Here is an 18,919-nt window from a genome sequence, read left to right as displayed (position 1 = left end):
TAACACAGGAGTTATTTTGCGAACAAAAAAAAAAAAACCTTCTTTGATATATTGGCACCATCCCGTAGGATGTCAATGGAAGTTTTTTATGTTCATTTACTGTTCACTATAATATTGTCTATTTTTTTAAAGGCAAGCTGGGTTTAGTTAGACCCCTACCAGTAATCCAATGATACCATTGGGATTCGAACTTGCAACGTCCCAACACAAGGTGACGTGCAGTAGCTGCTCTTACCGGACAAGGTGAGCACCCGTTGGTCACTATATATGACAATGTCTTGGTGATTGATAGTTAATCAACAAAATCATAAATCAAAACTAGGCAATACATGAGTAAAAAATATTGTTCCTACGTCCCCCTCAGCAGGCCCAACACTGAAAGCACAAATCCAAAATTTTGTGTAAGGCCTACAAACAAAAAGGCATCATGCTTAATTGGCATTCTTATTTATTTTCCTAGTATGAGACAATAGTTAGCAAAACTTTGTTTAAAACATGTTTTTTTTAATAAAATTTTGAAAAATGAAAAAAAATCAATAGCTCATAATCTTCAAAAATATTCAAGCATTCAAAAACCATATTTTTCATAATAAAAAATACAGGAAGCAACAGTTAATTCACAACAAATTCACCATACCCAACACATTTACATATGGTTGGATTTGCCAAAAAAAGTGTTGAAATGCCCGATTCACACAGCAGTTCTATTCTCGACTGGCATTTTTAATATTCTGAAAAAAAAAAATTGAGACGAGAATTGTGACTATGGTTCAACCAAGCGCAGATCCCAATCATCAATCCGAGTACTTAAAAAAGTATTCGGCATGAAAATTTGTCAAGCATCCCTCACAAAATTTTCACTGTTTCAAAAAGCGATTTTTATGTGTTTTACGTGGGTTGGGTTTTTTTGTAATTTCTTGGCCCCAACAACACCGGATCTGACTCTTGTTTCGACCCGCACTCAATCAGCGGGATGGCATTGGACCGGGGCTTGGGTGAGGGTCAAGGTCTTCACCCTCACCCCCATCTCAAAATTATGCCATTCATTCTTGCCTCCATCCCTGCACAGGTTTTGATTTTAACCTCCATCCCCTGTTCAAACGGGATGAGGTAGGTCGAGGCCTCATTTTCCCTCGGTCCACTGTCATTCCTAAAGAGTATTTTAGCATTTAACTGACGGAGATCGAAGATCGAAGATGGGGGCGTGGCAGGAGAAAACGTAAGTTCATCCCCATACAGGTTTTCATTTTAACCTCCATCCCCATTTCATGCCCTCCATCTCCGATCCAAACAAAGAAAGGCGGGGCGAGGATCATTTTCCCTAGGTCCACTGTCACCCCTATCAAACCCTAGATTCTAAGAACAGGACCCGGGCATAACTCGAACCTAAAACTTAAGATCCACAAAAGTTAGGATTCCAATTCTTGATTGACGGGTTTGTCGTGTCGTGTCGTGTCCGCCCTTTCCTTCTCATAGTTTCGTGCTTCGTTCCTTCTTAAAGAAGAAATCAGGCAAAGAGAGCCGAAAGAAATACAACATTACCAACAAAATGTTGAACCCATGAACTGAACAAGAGCAAAAGTCAAAAGAAAGCAAAAAAAAAAAAAAAACATCGAACAGGACGGCAAAAGAGGGAGAGGGTCAGCAGAAAAGAGCGGGACATCACTGAGATGCATGCCCAGGATCGCATAAATATCCGCCAAGATTTTATACCCCAAATCATGAACGTTAACTGCAATTTAACCAAAATGAACATCGTTCAGCGTCATCCAAACAAACCATCAAGAGGTAAGAGAGAGAGAGAGTGGGCGATGGAGGAGGGTCGTCGATGGACGATGGAGGGGGAATTGGACGGGCTGGATTACGACCCGGCGGAGGAGGAGCCGTTCGTGCCGCTGAAGAAGGTGCCCAACGGGTACGTGTTCGAGGCGTCGCGGGCGGGCGACCTCGATCGGCTGCGCTACCTGCTGGAGCTGGGAGTGAACGTGAACGCCTGGGACTCTGTCGCCCTCTACTACGCCTGCCTCGCCGGAAACCTCGACGCCGCCCGCCTTCTCCTGGAGAGCGGCGCCATCTGCTCCGAGCACACCTTTGATGGCGATCGCTGCCACTACGCCGCCCTCAACATCAAGGACCGCAAGCTCCTCAAGGCCTTCGAGGCCCTTCCCTCGGCCCCCTCCAATCCGCACTCCGCGGCACCTTCCTCGCCTGCCCCGCCAACAACCGCACCGACGCCCTCCTTGACGGCCATCCGCCCGCTCAAGGTTCGCCTTCCTCCTCTCCCCCTCAATCGTCATGCCGAATTTATCCTTCTTCTCTAGCTCCAATCAAGTCCTTTGTTTTTTGGTCGAAAACACGCAATTTTCCGCATCTTGGTTGATAACACGCAATTTCGGCATCGATTCGCTATTAATGAGCTCTAGGGCATGCTAGTAACTGTTACTGAACTTCAAATGTTGTCTTGAATGACTGTTTCTTTTGGTTGATTCGATAATTGATATATTGCAATTGAATTGAAGCTCTCAATCTGAACGATTAAATGTGGATAGGTTGGGTATTGCTTCGAACAAGCTGCCACTTTCCCCAGCAATTCGCTACTAATGAGCTCTACGGAAAGCTAGCAACGATTATTAATTGAACCTTCAAATGTTGATCTGAGCGACTATTTTTCGGATTGATTTGGGTAATGATCTAGTGCAATTGCATTGAAACTCACGATCTCGACGATTGGACATGGATAGGCTTCTTCTTCTTCTTAGTAGGAGATACCATAGTGACTTGGCTTTGGGGTGGTTTCACCGTGGACAATGCCACCTTAAATAGTTTTTTTAGTCTCCGTCATTTACTCCCCTTTCTTTTAGTAGGCCAGTGTTCTTCAAAAAAATTTAACAACTTTTTTTTATAGTGCAACCCTTTGTTGGGAATTCCTGAAGAATAGCAGCAGGAGAAAGAAAAAAAGTAGAGTTAGGTTCTGTTCTAGTGTGTAAGCATCTCTTTCCTAGGTCGATTTGTCTGCTCATTCAGGGTATGATTATTATCTAATTGCATCTTCTGATAAGTCTTATAAATCTAATTGCATCTTCTGATAAGTCTTATAAAACGAATTCGGCTGGAGATAGTTATTCGGATTTGTTACTTAAGCCATCCCTCTCCATCTTGTCATCTGTTTCAATCAAATTCACTGGGAAAGCAGAAGATAAAGTCTAATATGGGGGGATGCCGGGGCTTCATTTGTGTGCTGTCGGCTAGACATTGATAAAGGGAGTCTAGCAAAACCTCGGATTCCTAACCCATCTGGCAGGTTTTCGGTGGTACTCCTCTATTTGATTAGGCCACCAAACCTTCTAGCCATTGGAGCTAGTCAATCAACCTAGGTTGACCAAGGGCGTAGTCAACATAAATATGTATATAATATATATACGTACTATTATTTATGAAGATGTACATAATTATATATATACACATACATATATGTATACACACTAAGGATACATTTATCTTAACAGTTGTCTTTTTTGTAGCTTGTAAATGTTCATGAGGTACAACGGCACCGAGGCATCTACATGCTTGATGGGATTGTACGACCAGTTTTATATAAGTAATTAGCCAAACAAGACTGCGCTTACTGCCTCACCTTGATCTCTATGTCTTCTCATTCAAACTCCCCTGCAACTCCCTTCATAATCTGCAATCCTAAGGAAGGTGGCCAATACTACATCTAAAAATTATCTCAGCTGCAGAATCTAGTACCATGTAGGGATTGAACAAAAGTACAATTCTCTTGTGATTTATTGATAAACCTGAAATGGCTTAGAAAGCCTTTGGGGTCAGCCATGTTCTGCTCATTTGTTTTAGTGATGCAGCCCGGAACAGCAGCGGATCATCTATGAGTTTGAGAATTGTTAGACGGGGAATTCTAGGAAGCAGCCCTGCTATGAAGCCTGAATCTACGGATGATCACAGCATAGTTACTAAACCCTGATAAGAGATGGTGGGCAACCCTGCCATAGGTCCCTATACATGCCAAAATAATCACCATTGAAGCCTGCCATAGGCCCCATAGACAGAAATGGACTGTTATTTGTGACCATCTCATGCACCCAACGGATCCAGCTGTCACCAAACCCCATTAGTTGCATGGTATGGAACAGTCCCATTTAACGCTGACAAAGGTTCTATATAAGTCAACTTTAGCATAAGACTGCAGTCTGGAATTTTCCTTCCTTTGATAAAGGCACGCTAAGCAGGTGAGACAATTCTAGACATCACGAGACTCATTCAAGTAGCAGGTACCTTTGCAACAACTTTGTATGCACTGCCTAGTGATGAAATGGGCCTGAACCTGTTTATATCTTCAGCCTGTAGTTCCTTAGGATAAGGATGATCAATGATTTGTTGAATTCCTTGTGAAGTATGCCATTTGAATTGGATTCTTCCAGGAATTTATACTGGTCAGCTTTGCATTTAGGCATATCCATTTGAAAAAGTCCGGTGGAAATCCATCAGGACCTAGATCCTTTCCATTAAGAACAAAATTATCTTATAAGATATCAGCATAAAGGATCACATTGTCTAATGGTGGCACTGAATGGAATTCGACATCATATTCTACCTTTTCTGAAAGATGTCGAACATCCAGTAGTTTAGAATTGGATCTATACAGATTGCTGGGATCTGCCTCCTATTGGCTGGACTAAGGTATCTATTTACAACATTTGCCCTCATGAATGAAGACTTGGATCCTCGGTTCATAAGGCAGCTGTTAGAGCTTGGAATGGCTGGTCCATCCTAGAGCTACTAGCTCATGAGTTATGTTGGTGGAGTCATCCCGATCAGATTTAGTCAAGATTATCAAAAACACTCTTGAAAGCAAGAGAAGACTAAATCTAGTGCCAGAGGACATCCTTGATCGACTATACAAATTTCCAGGATTTATATGTATATGGACTCCTAAGTCCGGTAATTATATTGCAAATAACGTAAAATCTGGAAAGACAAGCCACTTGAGTGGTTTCCTAATGATCATGTAATTTGTAAGTTTTCCATACCGATCAGGCTCCACCTAGCACCAACTTGCCAATCCAGAAAAACAAAACAAAAAAAAAGGAAAAAGAAAAGGGTCTTATGTTAGAGCCCGAACCCTGGGTGGATCGGTTCTATCAGTCCAACAAACAGAGCGGAGCGCGGCCTGACGATTCGCACCATGGATGGAGGCCGAGATGCGTGTGAGTGCGCACTTAGTTGTCATAGGCGATAGGCAGAGCCTAGGCGGTACCCAAAATAAAAAATAAAAAAAAACATAATAAGAAACATGTATATTGTCTTCTCTTTGTTCTTCTTCTTCTCGAAGAAGAAAACAAATGATATGTCTTAAAAAAATAAAAATAAATAAAAAAAGCCTAGGCAGTGCCTGGGCGGAAATATAGGGCCCCACCACCCAGACCTGCTCGCCCAGGCGGTGGGGCTGTGCCTAGGTTGCCTAGGCACTGCCTTTGACAACTAAGAGTGCGCAGCAGAGAAGGAAAGGTTGTGTCAGGGCTACGACAGTAGAAGCAGAGAGTACAACAACGGAGGCAGGGGAAGCATGTCTGATAGGTGTCGAACATGTTGCAATGGCAGAGCGTGTCACCAGGCAGGGACATTGCTAGGCCAGAAAGTGAAAGAGGCATGTCCCAGGGTAGGGGACACGACGAGAGGAGCATGAAAGGGGGAGAATGGCTAGGGCGTGTCCCAGGGTAGGGGGACACGACCAAGGGAAAAATGACAGGTCAAGGAGGGAGATATGGGGATCTCACCTAGCAGGTATAGGAATCGAAGCGAAAGGTGAAGACACAACTGGAAGGGAGAAATATCTTCCTGACTGGCCGACGATGAGCAAAGATGGATGAACGGGTGTGGGAGTAGAGTCTTTTCTTCAGAGAGCAATCACACAAACAAGAACTAAATTTAGAGGTTGAACTAAATAAATCTTATTAAGAAATAAAGTAATTATGCATCTCTATTTATAAAAACATATAGGGATAAAAAGGTAAAAATACATCCACAATCCCCACCCTAGAGAGGACTCTAGGGGGGGCATCCTACTAGAGTCTCAGCCTGGGTAGGACTCTAGGTTGGGTGTGTCTCTTAGAGTGTCCTGGGAGAAGTGGGTCTCTCTCTCTCTCTCTCTCTCTCTCTCTCTCCACACAATCCCAGTTGGAGCGGATATTCTGAGTCTGACTTGAGGCAGAAAAAAGGTCTGTAACAATCAACCCATCTCAAACAGCCTTATCCTCAAGGTGAGAGCTCTCAGGGAACAATTGTAGCCACCGATCCTTGTCATCTTTAGGGTCAAACACTAGGCGCATTGTTTTCTCATGTGCCCTGATGATCTCATTCGAGAGCACCTCCTTCACTAGCCGCTCAATCTATACTTTTGTGCGTGTGTATATCTGTAGGGCCGAGTAATCGTGGGCTTGGTCTGTGGCTCAATGGGAATCGCATGGTCATGGGACCGATAGGGCAGTAGGCCTTTGGGCTCGTCAAACACTATACCTAGCTCCTGAAGCAAGGCTTTCAGGTGAGCGAGGGTCTCTGTAGGGGTCATGGGTACCCCATCTGCTGCCATCATCAAGAACACCTAAAAGACGCCCTCTCGAACAACCTTAGAGAGTTGTTTAGACTCGTCCAGAGAAGAAGGTATCCTGGGAGGAGCTTGGATCGAAACCTAGTGGCCCCCGTACTCAAACTTCATTGTCATGTCCCTGAAGTTTTAATGGACAGAACTCTAGGGCTGTAGCCACTCATTCCTAGAACCACATCCACGCCCTTAATCGATAGTACATACATATTCATGGTCAGGATGGTTTCCTGGATCTCCAACCGAACTCTTGGACATAGAGTGATGCACCTGAGTTTGCTACCATTCCCGACCACTACCTTGAAGGGTTGTTGAGGGGTAGTCGTACACTTGGCTTGTTTAGCCGTCTGAACACACACAAAGTTGTGTATTGAACTGGTGTCTATTAGCACTGAAATCATCAACTGACTGATTCTATCAGGTACCCTCATCATCTGAGGTGCCTCCACGTATGCTAGCGCGTGGTACGATATCTCTAGAACATTCTCCAAAGTGTCATCACCTGTATTCGTCAACTTAGAGTCACTTAGCTCATCATCTTCGGCCTCAATATCGATAAGGTATAGATTCAGGACCTTACACTTGTGGTGTATGGTCCATACCCCATCGCAGTGATAACAGGGGCCTTCTTGCGATGCTCCTCCATGTGTTTGTGAGAGAGTCGCTTCACATGCATCTTGGGTTGTGGTTCAGACGTTTGACTAGGCGGCTGGGAGCGATCTGTGGCACGCTCGATAGACCTAGGAGGGGCGGCCTCTTGTGTGGGGTGAGGCACAATCTTTTTAGAGACTGGGTTCCCTTGGGACATGTTCCTCTTATTGGACATTCCACCTGACCAGGTCCAATGCGAGTTTATCTGTGATAGTTACTCCTTGGCCACGCATGCCAATTCAAAAGCTTCCATCAAGGATATTGGTCTCACGGCCTGTACCTCGATTTGTAGGTCCAGTTTAAGACCTACAATAAATGTCCCAATCAGTGATTATTGGGACCAATTGGTGATGATATTCCTCAACCTCTCAAATTCTGCCTGGTAGTTGATAACATTGCCCAGTTAGCAAATCTTGGACAACGAGACATGTTAGTTGGCGTAAGTAGAGGGACCAAAATTGTATTACTAGGGCTTTGAAAAACCCTCCCAAGTATGTATCCTTAGCTAGGACACCAACCAGTTATCCCAGCGGATGGCATCTTCCTCGAGATAGATCAAGGCGAAGGCCACCCGGTCCTCTTCAGGCATCTTGGCAATCTAGAAATATTGCTCAGCTTGAAATAGCCAACTTGTAGGGTTGACCCTTGCAAATTTATGAAATTTCAGCCGAGGTTGGCAGGCCTAATAAGGTCCGTTGGTGGACCCCAAGGTTTGGCCGCCCAAGCCGAACTTTCCATTAAAATCGTCTTGATTATTATCGTGTTCATCCATACGCACGAGAAGCTATCAGAATCACTTATCGAGCTTTCTGTTGAGCTTAGCCGCATCATTGGACAATTTAGCGAGTTGCTCGTCAACCCGAGTAGATCTCGCTTCGAATGCGATGCAGAGATCACTACACATCTTTTGTGCTTGAGTTATATCACGGGTTTCTAGAGTTACAAAAACAGGAAGGATGTGGGTCATCACTGAATAGACTCGTGATACAGAAAAGTGTTATGGTAATGGTACAATAGTGTTGTGTGTGCAAATGGTCGAGTAGGCGTGGGGCTCCCGTTCAACAGTCGAGCACTTAGGTTGGTCAGACCCTCCCAAAAGTGCTCAGGTTGCACCAAAATACGTATTGCTTGGTACAGGTTGAGAAAGAATTTAGTCATACGTCTATAAAGTCGTCAGGACTATTGTCCGGCTCTTTGGAGACCCAAAAACGTCATGAGCACATCAAACGAATTTGAATCCTCTGAATTCGGGTTAGATCAACGTTGGATTTGATCTAACATTCCACACGATAAAATTTAACGCAACATATTTGGAAAATATAACTTAGAAATTTAACACGTGTGTCGAATCGTACCTAAGCGAAAGCGGGAAGGGTGTGTGCCCTTGTTACATCGACCGGTAGTCTGTTGGTCGGTGTGTCTCACAAGAACGATGCTTTGATACCACTGTTAGAGCCCAAACCTTGAGAGGATCGGTTCTATCGGTCCAACACACGAAGCGGAGCACGGCCAAACGATTCGCACCACAGATGGAGGCCGAGACATGTGTGGGTGCTCAGCAAGGAAGAAGGAAAGGTAGTGGTAGGGCTACGGCAGCAACAGCAGTGGAGACAGGGGCAGCATGTCTGATAGGTGTCAGACATGCTGCAACGGCAGGGCGTATCATCGAGCACAAACACAACTTGGGCAGGAAGTGAAAGAGGTGTGTCCCTAGGTAGGGGACACGGCCAAAGGTGCATGGAAGGGGGAGAGTGGCTAGGGCATGTCCTAGGGAAGGGGGACACGGCCAAGAGAAAAACAATAGGAAGGGAGAGATGGGGATCCCATCTGCTAGGCACAAAAATCAAGGCAAAAGGTGAAGGCATTATTGAATGGGAGAAATATGTTCCTGATTGACCAGCGATGAGCAGGGATGGATAAACGGGTGAGGGAGCAAAGTCTTTCCCTCAGGGAGCAATCATACAAGCGAGAACAAAATTTAGAAGTTCAACTCAATAAATCTCATTAAGAAATAAAGTAACTATACATCCTTATTTATAGAAATATAAAGGGATAAAAATGTAAAAATATATCCACAATCTCACCCTTGAGAGGACTCTGGTGGGGGAGTCCCAGCCTGGGCAAGACTTCAGGCTGGGTGGGTCTCTTAGAGAGTCTTGGGAGAAGTGGGGGACTCTCTCTCTCTCTCTCTCTCTCTCTCTCTCTCTCTCTCTCTCTCTCTCTCTCTCTCTCTCTCTGTTCAATCCTAGCTGGGCGGCTACCAGGGCGGATCTTTTGGGTCGTACTTGGAGTATGTTTTCAAAAGAAAGCTTTTGACATGAGCTTGCTAATGGCTCATAACTATTTGGAGTTTCATCATTGAAGTTTCCTTTGCTGGATGATCACCTTTTGTAGTGCTTAATTTTACATTTTGGCCTTTTAATGGAATCTCTGTTTTCCAATCTGAAGAAACCATTTTCCTTTAATTGACCTCTTGAGTTATGTAATTTTATGTTACTGGGATCCACATTTTTTACTTTTTTCTCACTTGTACTTTTCTGCTGTCAGTTATCTAAATTGTTTTCAGGTTTCACGATAAATTTGTTAAATGTATCTATTTGGAGGATTTTCTAGCTAAATGCTCATCTTGATTTGCAAACCGTCCTATCAGGAATGCATTTGATGGTTTTCCTTTTATTTTCTTCTGAGAAATTAATTTAAATGAAGCATATTGTTGTATCTTCGATACTGAAAGAATCACTTATTGCAAACAGAAGACGTGTATACTGGATATGTCCCCAACCAAAACAAGGGAGAAAAAAGACCTGGGCTTCTCACATAAGCTTTTCCATAACAATAAATAAAAGTTGTCGCAAGATACCTGATTTTTTTAATTGTTGTATTGCAATGATGTCCCTATCCTGTACTTTGAGAAATATGTTGCCCATCCAGTACCATATTGAAGCTTTCTGAACATCATATCAGATTTTCTTTCATTGACCAATTGCTATAGTAATAATGTACTCAGTGAAGGTGAAACATTCGTGCACCCATTGACTTATCTAGTTCATAGTGGACATCTCTTTATTTGTGTGATCAGCATTTCTTGGACCCAAGCCTGTGTCAAGGTACTCAGCAAATGTAGGAAAATTGGCATCCAGTTGTCTATCCATCTGCCGGTAGGGAATAGTTCTGTTTAAGCCATTTGTTTTAATGTGGTCAGGATTGATTCTGTGATTGGTCTATTAAAAATGACTTTGTATTTCATCTCTATTACAAAAGACTCATACCATAATAGCTTGTTCCAGTTCATGTCGTAGCCACTAGTTGATGGTCGTACAATTGTGCCTGTGGCTCAGTAGGTGGGGATGGCAGTGGACCCGGGCAGGGGCAGGGGACAAGGTCTCCACCCCCGCCCCGTCTCAAAATTCAGACCTCCATCCCCGCACGGGTTTTGATTTTAACCTCTATCTCCGCCTCCATCCTCGTTTCATGTCCTCCATCTCCGTTCCATACGGGATGAGGCGGGATGGGGCCCCATTTCTCCCCGGTCCACTGCCATCCCTAAAGGCATTTTAATTATTTTACTAATGGGGATGGGGCGGGGGAAAGCGTAAGTCCATCCCCGCCTCCATCCCTGCACGGGTTTTGATTTTAACCTTCATCCTTGTTTCATGTCCTCCATCCCCAGTCCAAACGGGGTGAGGCGGGGCAGGGCCCCATTTTTCCTAGGTCCATTGCCATCCCTACTCATCAGGTGACTCAATGAATTTAAACCATTCTTACACACGAAATTGCAGAAGCATGTAGACAGACAAAAAATTAAAGCAACAATAACTTGACACGTTTACAATCAACAAGTGCCTTGACTTTTCTCAGTTATAATTTCCTTTTGCATCTATTCTTGTAGATTGGAATTGCTTATTAGTGGCATACTCACCGTGTGAAGTCGGAGATAAAGGATACCAGCTCATTTCTTTTCAAAGCAATTATCATTTTGCTTCCTTTTGAAGTCTGCTGAGGTACTCTAATTGTCTCTTGATGCATAACTCCGCCTGTGTAGTTATACACTGCCGGTCCCAAGCCCTGATAAAGGAGGAGGGTTGCGGTAGGCCTGTGACAGCCAGCATAAAAACTTTGTCATATCCTATGAAAATGAACCAATATGAGAATTTCGTTGGGGCGTTCCCTACTGAGCGACGCGCTGTACTCTCTAGGCCCGGAGGCAGTGATAAATGTGCAAGGGTTGCTAGGTCGTCGCCCAGAAGCGACGCGTCACACCGGCGCCCGGGTGTGGTGTCAAATAGGCAAGGGTTCCCTCACTTTGTTGGACGGGTGGGGGTAAAGAAGTTAGTCCAAGACCATAAAATTAGGTTAGCCACTTGGAACATAGGGTCTTTAACTGGTAAGTTGGTAGAGTTAGTAGATGTTATGTGTAGGAGAAAGATTGATATTTTATGTCTTCAAGAGACCAAATGGGTAGGTGAGAAAGCTAAAGTGATAGAACCTTGGGGATATAAGATTTGGTATACAGGAATAAATAGAAATAGGAATGGAGTAGGGATTGTTATGAGTCGTCAGTTTATAGATAATGTAGTTGAGGTCCGTAGGAAGGGTGATAGAATTTTACTTATTAAATTAGTATTAGGTACGGATATTATTAATATTATTAGTGTTTATGCACCTCAAGTAGGTTTAGATGATTCCATTAAGCATCAATTTTGGGAAGATTTAGATGGAGTAGTACAAGAGACATCTTATGGAGAAAAGCTTTCATCGGCGGTGACCTTAATGGACATGTAGGCATTAGTAGGGATGGATTTGAGAATATCCATGGAGGCTATGGTATAGGAGAAAGAAATGAAAGTGGAGAAAGGATTTTAGATTTTTGTTTGTCCTATGATATGATCTTAGCAAACACTTGGTTTAGGAAGAGGGAGTCTCACCTAGTAACATTTAAAAGTGGGGTTAATACGAGTCAGATAGATTTTTTCCTACTTAGAAAGAGAGATAGGGGTTGTTGCATCGATTGTAAGGTTATACCAGGAGAAAGTGTAGCTACACAACATAGAGTCTTAATTTTAGATCTTAGAATTAGACAATGCCGCAAAAGGGATAGACATAGGATAGATCCTAGAATTAAGTGGTGGGCACTGAAAGGAGCTAAACAAGGAATGTTTGTAGAGCAGGTAGTTAAGGAAGTTGATTGGTGTCTCGAGGAGGATTCAGAATCAATGTGGAATAAGATAGCGGGTGGTATGAGAAAAGTAGCTAAGGAGGTATTGGGTGAGTCTAAAGGCGGTGCACCACTAGGTAAGGATACATCATGGTGGAATGAGGATGTCAAATTAGCTATTAAGGTTAAAAGAGAGTGTTATAGAAATCTAAGTAAGAGTCGTGATAGTGAGAATTTGGAGAAGTATATGATAGCAAAGAAGGAAGCTAAAAAAGTTGTTCGAAATGCGAGGGCTAAGGTATATAAGGAGGTTTATGACAAGTTGGATACCAAAGAAGGCGAGAAGGATATTTATAGGCTTGCAAAGATGAGAGATAGGAAATCGAAGGATTTGGGTATGGTTAGATGTATCAAAGATGAAACGCAAAGGGTTTTAGTCAAAGATGAGGAGATTAAGGAGAGATGGAAAGATTATTTTGATAAGCTATTTAATGATAGTCATGCTCAAGATCTTGGAGACTTCTCCATTCCTTTTCATGAGATAAATCATGACTTCATGCGCAAGATTCAAAAGAAAGAAATTGCAGAGGCTTTGAAGAAAATGAAATCAAGAAGGGCAGTTGGCCCAGATGGTATACCTATCGAGGCTTGGAAATGCTTGGGAGAGAAAGGTTTAGAATGGTTGACAAATCTTTTTAACTTGATTTGGCGAACAAATAAGATGCCTAATGAGTGGAGGAAGAGTACTGTGGTGCCTTTATATAAGAATAAGGGTGATATACAAGATTGCACAAACTATCGTGGTATAAAACTCATGAGTCATACTATGAAACTTTGGGAGAGGGTGATTGAGTCTAGGTTGAGGAAGGTTGTCATGATATCGGAGAATCAATTTGGTTTTATGCCTGGAAGATCAACTATGGAAGCTATACATCTTCTTAGACAACTTATTGAAAGATATAGAGAGAGGAACAAAGATTTGCATATGGTTTTTATTGATTTAGAGAAGGCATACGATAGAGTACCTAGGGACGTTCTCTGGTGGACAATGATGAAGAAAGGTGTTTCTCTCAAGTACATTAGTATAATTAAAGATATGTATGAAGGAGTAGTAACCAATGTCCGCACTTGTGGAGGGGTGACAACCAATTTTCCGATAACGGTTGGGTTACATCAAGGATCTGCTTTAAGCCCTTTCCTATTTGCGATAGTGATGGATGAGCTTACGAGATCAATTCAAGAAAATGTACCGTGGTGTATGTTGTTTGCTGATGATATTGTTTTGATTGATGAGTCTAGAGCTGGGGTTAATGCTAAGTTAGAATTATGGAGACAGACATTGGAAGCTAGAGGTTTTAAGTTGAGTAAGAGTAAGACTGAATATATGGAATGTCGGTTTAGTAAGCAACGAAGTAGTGATGGGAGTGTAGTGAAGCTTGGTGAGCAAGATATACCGGTGAATGATTATTTCAAATATTTGGGATCCATCATTCAAAAGTATGGAGAAATTGATGGAGATGTAAATCATAGGATAAAGGTTGGGTAGATGAAATGGAAAAGTGCTACTGGAGTGCTGTGCGATCGTAGAATGCCATTGCGGTTGAAGGGAAAGTTTTATAGGACGACTATTAGACCCGCTTTACTATATGGTACGGAATGTTGGGCTGCCAAGAGACATCATATTCAAAAAATGAGTGTAGCTGAGATGCGGATGCTTAGATGGATGTGTGGAAATACAATAAAAGATAAGATTCGGAACGAAGAGATACGTAAGAAGGTAGGTGTTGCACCCATTGAAAATAAGATGCGAGAGAATCGTTTACGGTGGTTTGGACATATTCGGCGAAGGCCTAATGATGCTCCAGTTAGAAGGTTGGAGAAATGGGAAAATATATTAGTTAAAAGAGGTCGGGGTAGGCCTAGGAAGACTTGGATGGAGATGATAGGAAAGGATATGAATGCTTTGAACCTCACCGAGGACATGGCGTTGGATAGAAATGATTGGAGGAAAAGGATTCATGTGGAAGACCCAAAATGAATTTCTTTTTTGGTTCATATCGCTGACCCCAATTGTTTTGGGATGAAGGCGTAGTTGTTGTTGTTGTTGTATGCAGCAGGTTATACTCAGCAAAATGGTGTGTCGTACAGCTTTCCTCCAGATGTAACATTTTTTGTGCATGGAAGACCAATTGAAACACACCCTGTGATTCTAAGTGCTCGCTCACCCTTCTTTAAAAGGAAGTTTTGAGGACTGGAAGGATCGCTGGGAAGTGAGATTTTCCAAGGAAAAACCATCATACCCTGCTCTATACAGCCTTATTCACTTCTTTTATTCTGACAGTCTAGAGATTGCAGTTGATTACATGGAAGACCTTATACAAATCTGTGAAGTGTGTGAATGTGAAGGATTAAGGAAGGTCCTCGAGAAGGAGTTGACTCACCAAAAGTATGCTGAGTACAAGTCTTTGAGAGATGTGGATAATTCTCAGAAACGGTTTATTCTACAGGGTTTGTCCCTCCTTAAGGAAGATAGGCTTCCTGCTTCAATGCAACGTCTTCTTCAGACAGCCCTGTGCAGAGACAAATTTGGAAAATACAAAAGATGCTGACAGGTCGTCACAAGTGACAGTTGATATGCCAAGTCATTCTAGAGAAGATCTTGCAGATGTTTGTATCTCAGTTGCTGGGAAGATTTTCCGTTGTCATCAAGTTGTTATGGCTTCCTGTTCTGAGTATTTCAAAGCAAGATTGTCTCAAATGACTGGCTTTCGTGAAGGTAATGATGGACTTCAGAGCCGGTCTCTTCCTTTGCTTGAAGAGCATGATCTGAGTCCAGAGACATTTGAGAAGATGATCGAGTATATTTAAGTTTGTGATGCTGATTTATGATTGGACTTTAAAAATTTTATCATGCAGTTTTTTAATGCATGTCATTCTTTTTAGGTATACAGACAGGCTAAAGGGTATTGATCCTGATCAGGTAATCTTTTGAAAGGTTTGCTCCTGAGTCTCCTGACTTTTTCTTCCTAATGTTTAAAATACTAAAATGTCCTTTGACAGGCTGAGGAGATGTTTGATGCTGCTTCAAGATATTTATTATTTCCTCTCAAGCGTGCATCAGCTGATGCTCTTTTACCACACTTGGAAACGGCTTCACTGGCAGATTTATTCCAGTGGCTGATACTGTCGGATATGTATTACATCCCTCCCTTCTCTTGTCATGACTTTTATCTTTTCTATGATTGTCATTGTGAATTTTCTGTTAAAGATGCATGTTCTATTCATTGTATCTTGTTGTTTGAAGATATATACTCATGCATGAAATGCTTGCAGAAATTATTAGGATAGTGTGTCAATGCTGATAAACGGCATTTCTTGTTTTGAAGCTCTACCCATATTTAATGGCCTTTGCAAGAGTTTGTCAATTTTAAGGACCTTTTGACTGTTCATTTTGAGTGTTCAGGTTTGTTATATGAATTACAAATAACCAGATTTTTCCTTCATTATATTTAACCACTTCAGTTTTCTGTCTATGAAACAAAGATGTGCTTGATCTTATTTATAGATGACATTAGTTTAGTAAAATGAGATGACTAAAATGTTACTTGTTTCATTTTATGAGAAAAATGGATGAAATGAAGCTTACAAAGGTAATTTCAGTCTTCAGATATTTAGGTGGCTTAGGAACAATCTTGTGGTCAAACAAAGATGTGCTTAGTCTTAATGCTAGACAACCATGGTTTGGTCAAGTTCGATGAGCAAAATGCTATTTATATGAGAAAAAGTGGAAAATATGATTTGATTAAGAAGCTTGAAAAGGTAATTTTTCTTCACATATTTCAGTGGCTTAGTAACAAGCTCGTGGTTAAACGTAATAGCATGACAGGTTAGGCAGTGATACATAAATCATAGTCACCAGTGTTATTCTTGGCAATTTATTGGCAAGGTTTTTCTCAGGAGTTTTTTTAAAGAGGATCTCGGAGTTGGTTTTAAAAATGTAAGTTTATATATATATATATATATATATTCAAAAATAATGAAGCACTTACGGCCATTGATTCTTGGATCATTCAAAAAAACCCACTCCCACGTCAAAATCCAGCAATTCAAATGTCGATCCTAACAAAACAGACCATGTAGATCGTATTTATATGGTTAAATTTGCCAAAGGAGGGTTTGCTAAGTCGTTTGTACATACAAAAGATTGTAGCATATCTTTTCTCATATGTGTGTGTGTGTGTGCAGTTGTTTTATGTCATACTCTTTTTTAGGGATATAAGGGCTTTCTTTACCCTTTTTGTATGGTGACGTTCTTTGTGCTCTCCAGACTTCATTTAATCTTCTAGTGTTGGTTTGCAAATTTTATATCCCAACTTATGTCTGAAATGGCTTGGTTTTGTGAATTAATTTACAAATTACACGGTCTTCTTCATAGGACCAGTTTTACAGATAACTGCGTGTGAATAGTCTGTTATTCCTCTCTCTCTCTCTCATACCAAATTTCATCTGAAATTTGTAGGTATGGTGTGTGGAAAATTAGAGAGTATTGTCTGGATGCAATGGCTTGCAATTTTGAGGCATCTGCTGACACACACGAGTTTAGAGCTATGCTTTTGATGTTTCCACCACCATCTGGTGATTCTACATTGCGCACAACCCTTCCTAGTGCACCAGGAGCTGGTGGGACTGCTAATCAAGGGAATATTCTCAATGATTTGCAGGGAAAATGGCTCGAGGCAGAAGCTGCTGATCTAGACAAGAGAGTTGAGAGTGCTTTGTTTGATAAAAGGCTGGGGATGCTTATTTTAGTTGGAAAACTAGAAAGGATTGATAATGATGATGATAATGCTTAAGCAACTTTCTGTGATTAATAGAAATGTAAAGTTATTACTGGTTTTGTTGCCAAAGGGCATGCGCAAACGCAGGCAAGTATTAAATTTAACATTGTGGAGCACTAATTGCAAATAGTCATAATGTAAGGTGCATATGAACTAAGAGCTTTCATGATATTGTAGGTTGATATTCAAGTTTGGAATATGTTGGTCTATGAAAATTTTGGTATTTGATTCAGTTTCTATTTTCAAAGTTTTTTTTTTAGAACTTCCACTCATGGGCCACGGGAGGTGCTTAGCAGCCAACGAACCTCCTCTGCTATATCATATAACAAGTTTGAACCATATGAACTGTGCACTAGTGTAAGTGGCAAGAGCTAGAAACATTACCTCCAGCATTTGATTGACTAATTGAGAAGAAAAATTAAATAATAAATGTGCTCACAGGGGCTCTGCTTATCTAGTAGTGGCTACTTGTAAAAGTCACAAGATGACGTCACGTTGCAAGTTCAAAACCTGTGAGGGACATCTCGATGTCAGGTCACAACTGGGTGTGCTCCCTGATAGGCAGGGGGCACCTTAAGGGTTTTACCAACCGGAAGGCTGCTGATGTGGGGCCAGTGATGGGGGGCGTTGTCCTTTGGCCTAGTCAAAAAAAGAAAAAAACTAATAAATGCTTGTGGGCCATTTTTTTTTTTTTGAAAGGCACTAGTGAACCATTGATACGCATGTATAGCACACATTGTTATGTAGAATCACTAGGGGTATGTTCGGCTACTATCAAAAAACATGATTCAGAATCACTTTCTAATTTGCTTGAGATTAGATTCAGAATCACATGGGGTCTCATGTGATTTTGAATGTCAAGCAAATTAGAAAGTGGCTCTCTTTTGCAAAGGCAAATGAGTCACTTTCTCACCACTTACTTTTTATGTTCGGCTGCTTATACAAATCAGATTCACTTTTTCATTCAATTGATAAAGTAAATCAGAATGATCCAACAGAACGTGCACTAGAATATGAGAACTGAAATATAAGAACTAATGTGTTAACCGTGATTTTCATGGATTTTTTGTTCTTCCCTTGAATCTAACAGTACAGATGTGATTGCATGCTTTGTTTAATAAGAACCCGCTATGCATAAAAGAGATTTTTTTTAAGGCTTTAAAATCAATAGCTCACAATCTTCAGAAATATTCAAACTTGCAACGTCACACAAGGTGACGTGCACTAACTGCTGCTACCAGACAAGTGGAGCCCCTGTTGGTTATTCTTACTCGTTCTATAAGTACATATATAATACCAGTGGCGTAGCTAGGATTCATGTGAAGGGGGGGGGGGGGGGGGGGAGCGCAAAAAAAAATTGGTGTGATAGTCATTGGTTCGGGGGCAGCGCCCCCGAAAAAAAATTGAGATAAAATAAAAAATGGCTACAATTATTAATAAAAATCTATTTCATATGGACAAATCAAACTATTTGCTGCAGTCAGGGCTGGGCTAGGACTGGGCTTTTAAAAATAATAATAATAATAATAACTGTTTCGAGAGGCAAGGACTGGGCTACAGCCCAGTCCTGCCCCGCCCCCCCAGCTCCGCCTCTGTATAATACTACTGTGGTGGTTAGCCATGTGGCCAGCAGGGTCCTGTGTCAAGCTGAAGGCC

General features: G+C 41.8%; 1 pseudogene across 1 annotated transcript; it reads left to right on the top strand.

The window, feature by feature from the left end:
- The first annotated feature begins 1,821 nt into the window (after positions 1-1,821).
- On the top strand, positions 1,822-17,478 carry LOC149838429 (BTB/POZ domain-containing protein At2g04740-like; annotated as a pseudogene). The gene is made up of 8 exons (XR_016432187.1): positions 1,822-2,292; positions 6,711-6,739; positions 11,362-11,365; positions 14,574-14,997; positions 15,038-15,289; positions 15,369-15,405; positions 15,486-15,619; positions 16,945-17,478. The product of XR_016432187.1 is annotated as a BTB/POZ domain-containing protein At2g04740-like (transcript).
- Positions 17,479-18,919: the final 1,441 nt, after the last annotated feature.

This window comes from Nuphar pumila, chromosome 5 (genome assembly GCF_984573655.1).
Source record: "Nuphar pumila chromosome 5, dmNupPumi1.hap1.1, whole genome shotgun sequence".
Taxonomy (NCBI): domain Eukaryota; kingdom Viridiplantae; phylum Streptophyta; class Magnoliopsida; order Nymphaeales; family Nymphaeaceae; genus Nuphar; species Nuphar pumila.
This window is presented reverse-complemented; position numbering and strand designations above follow the sequence as displayed.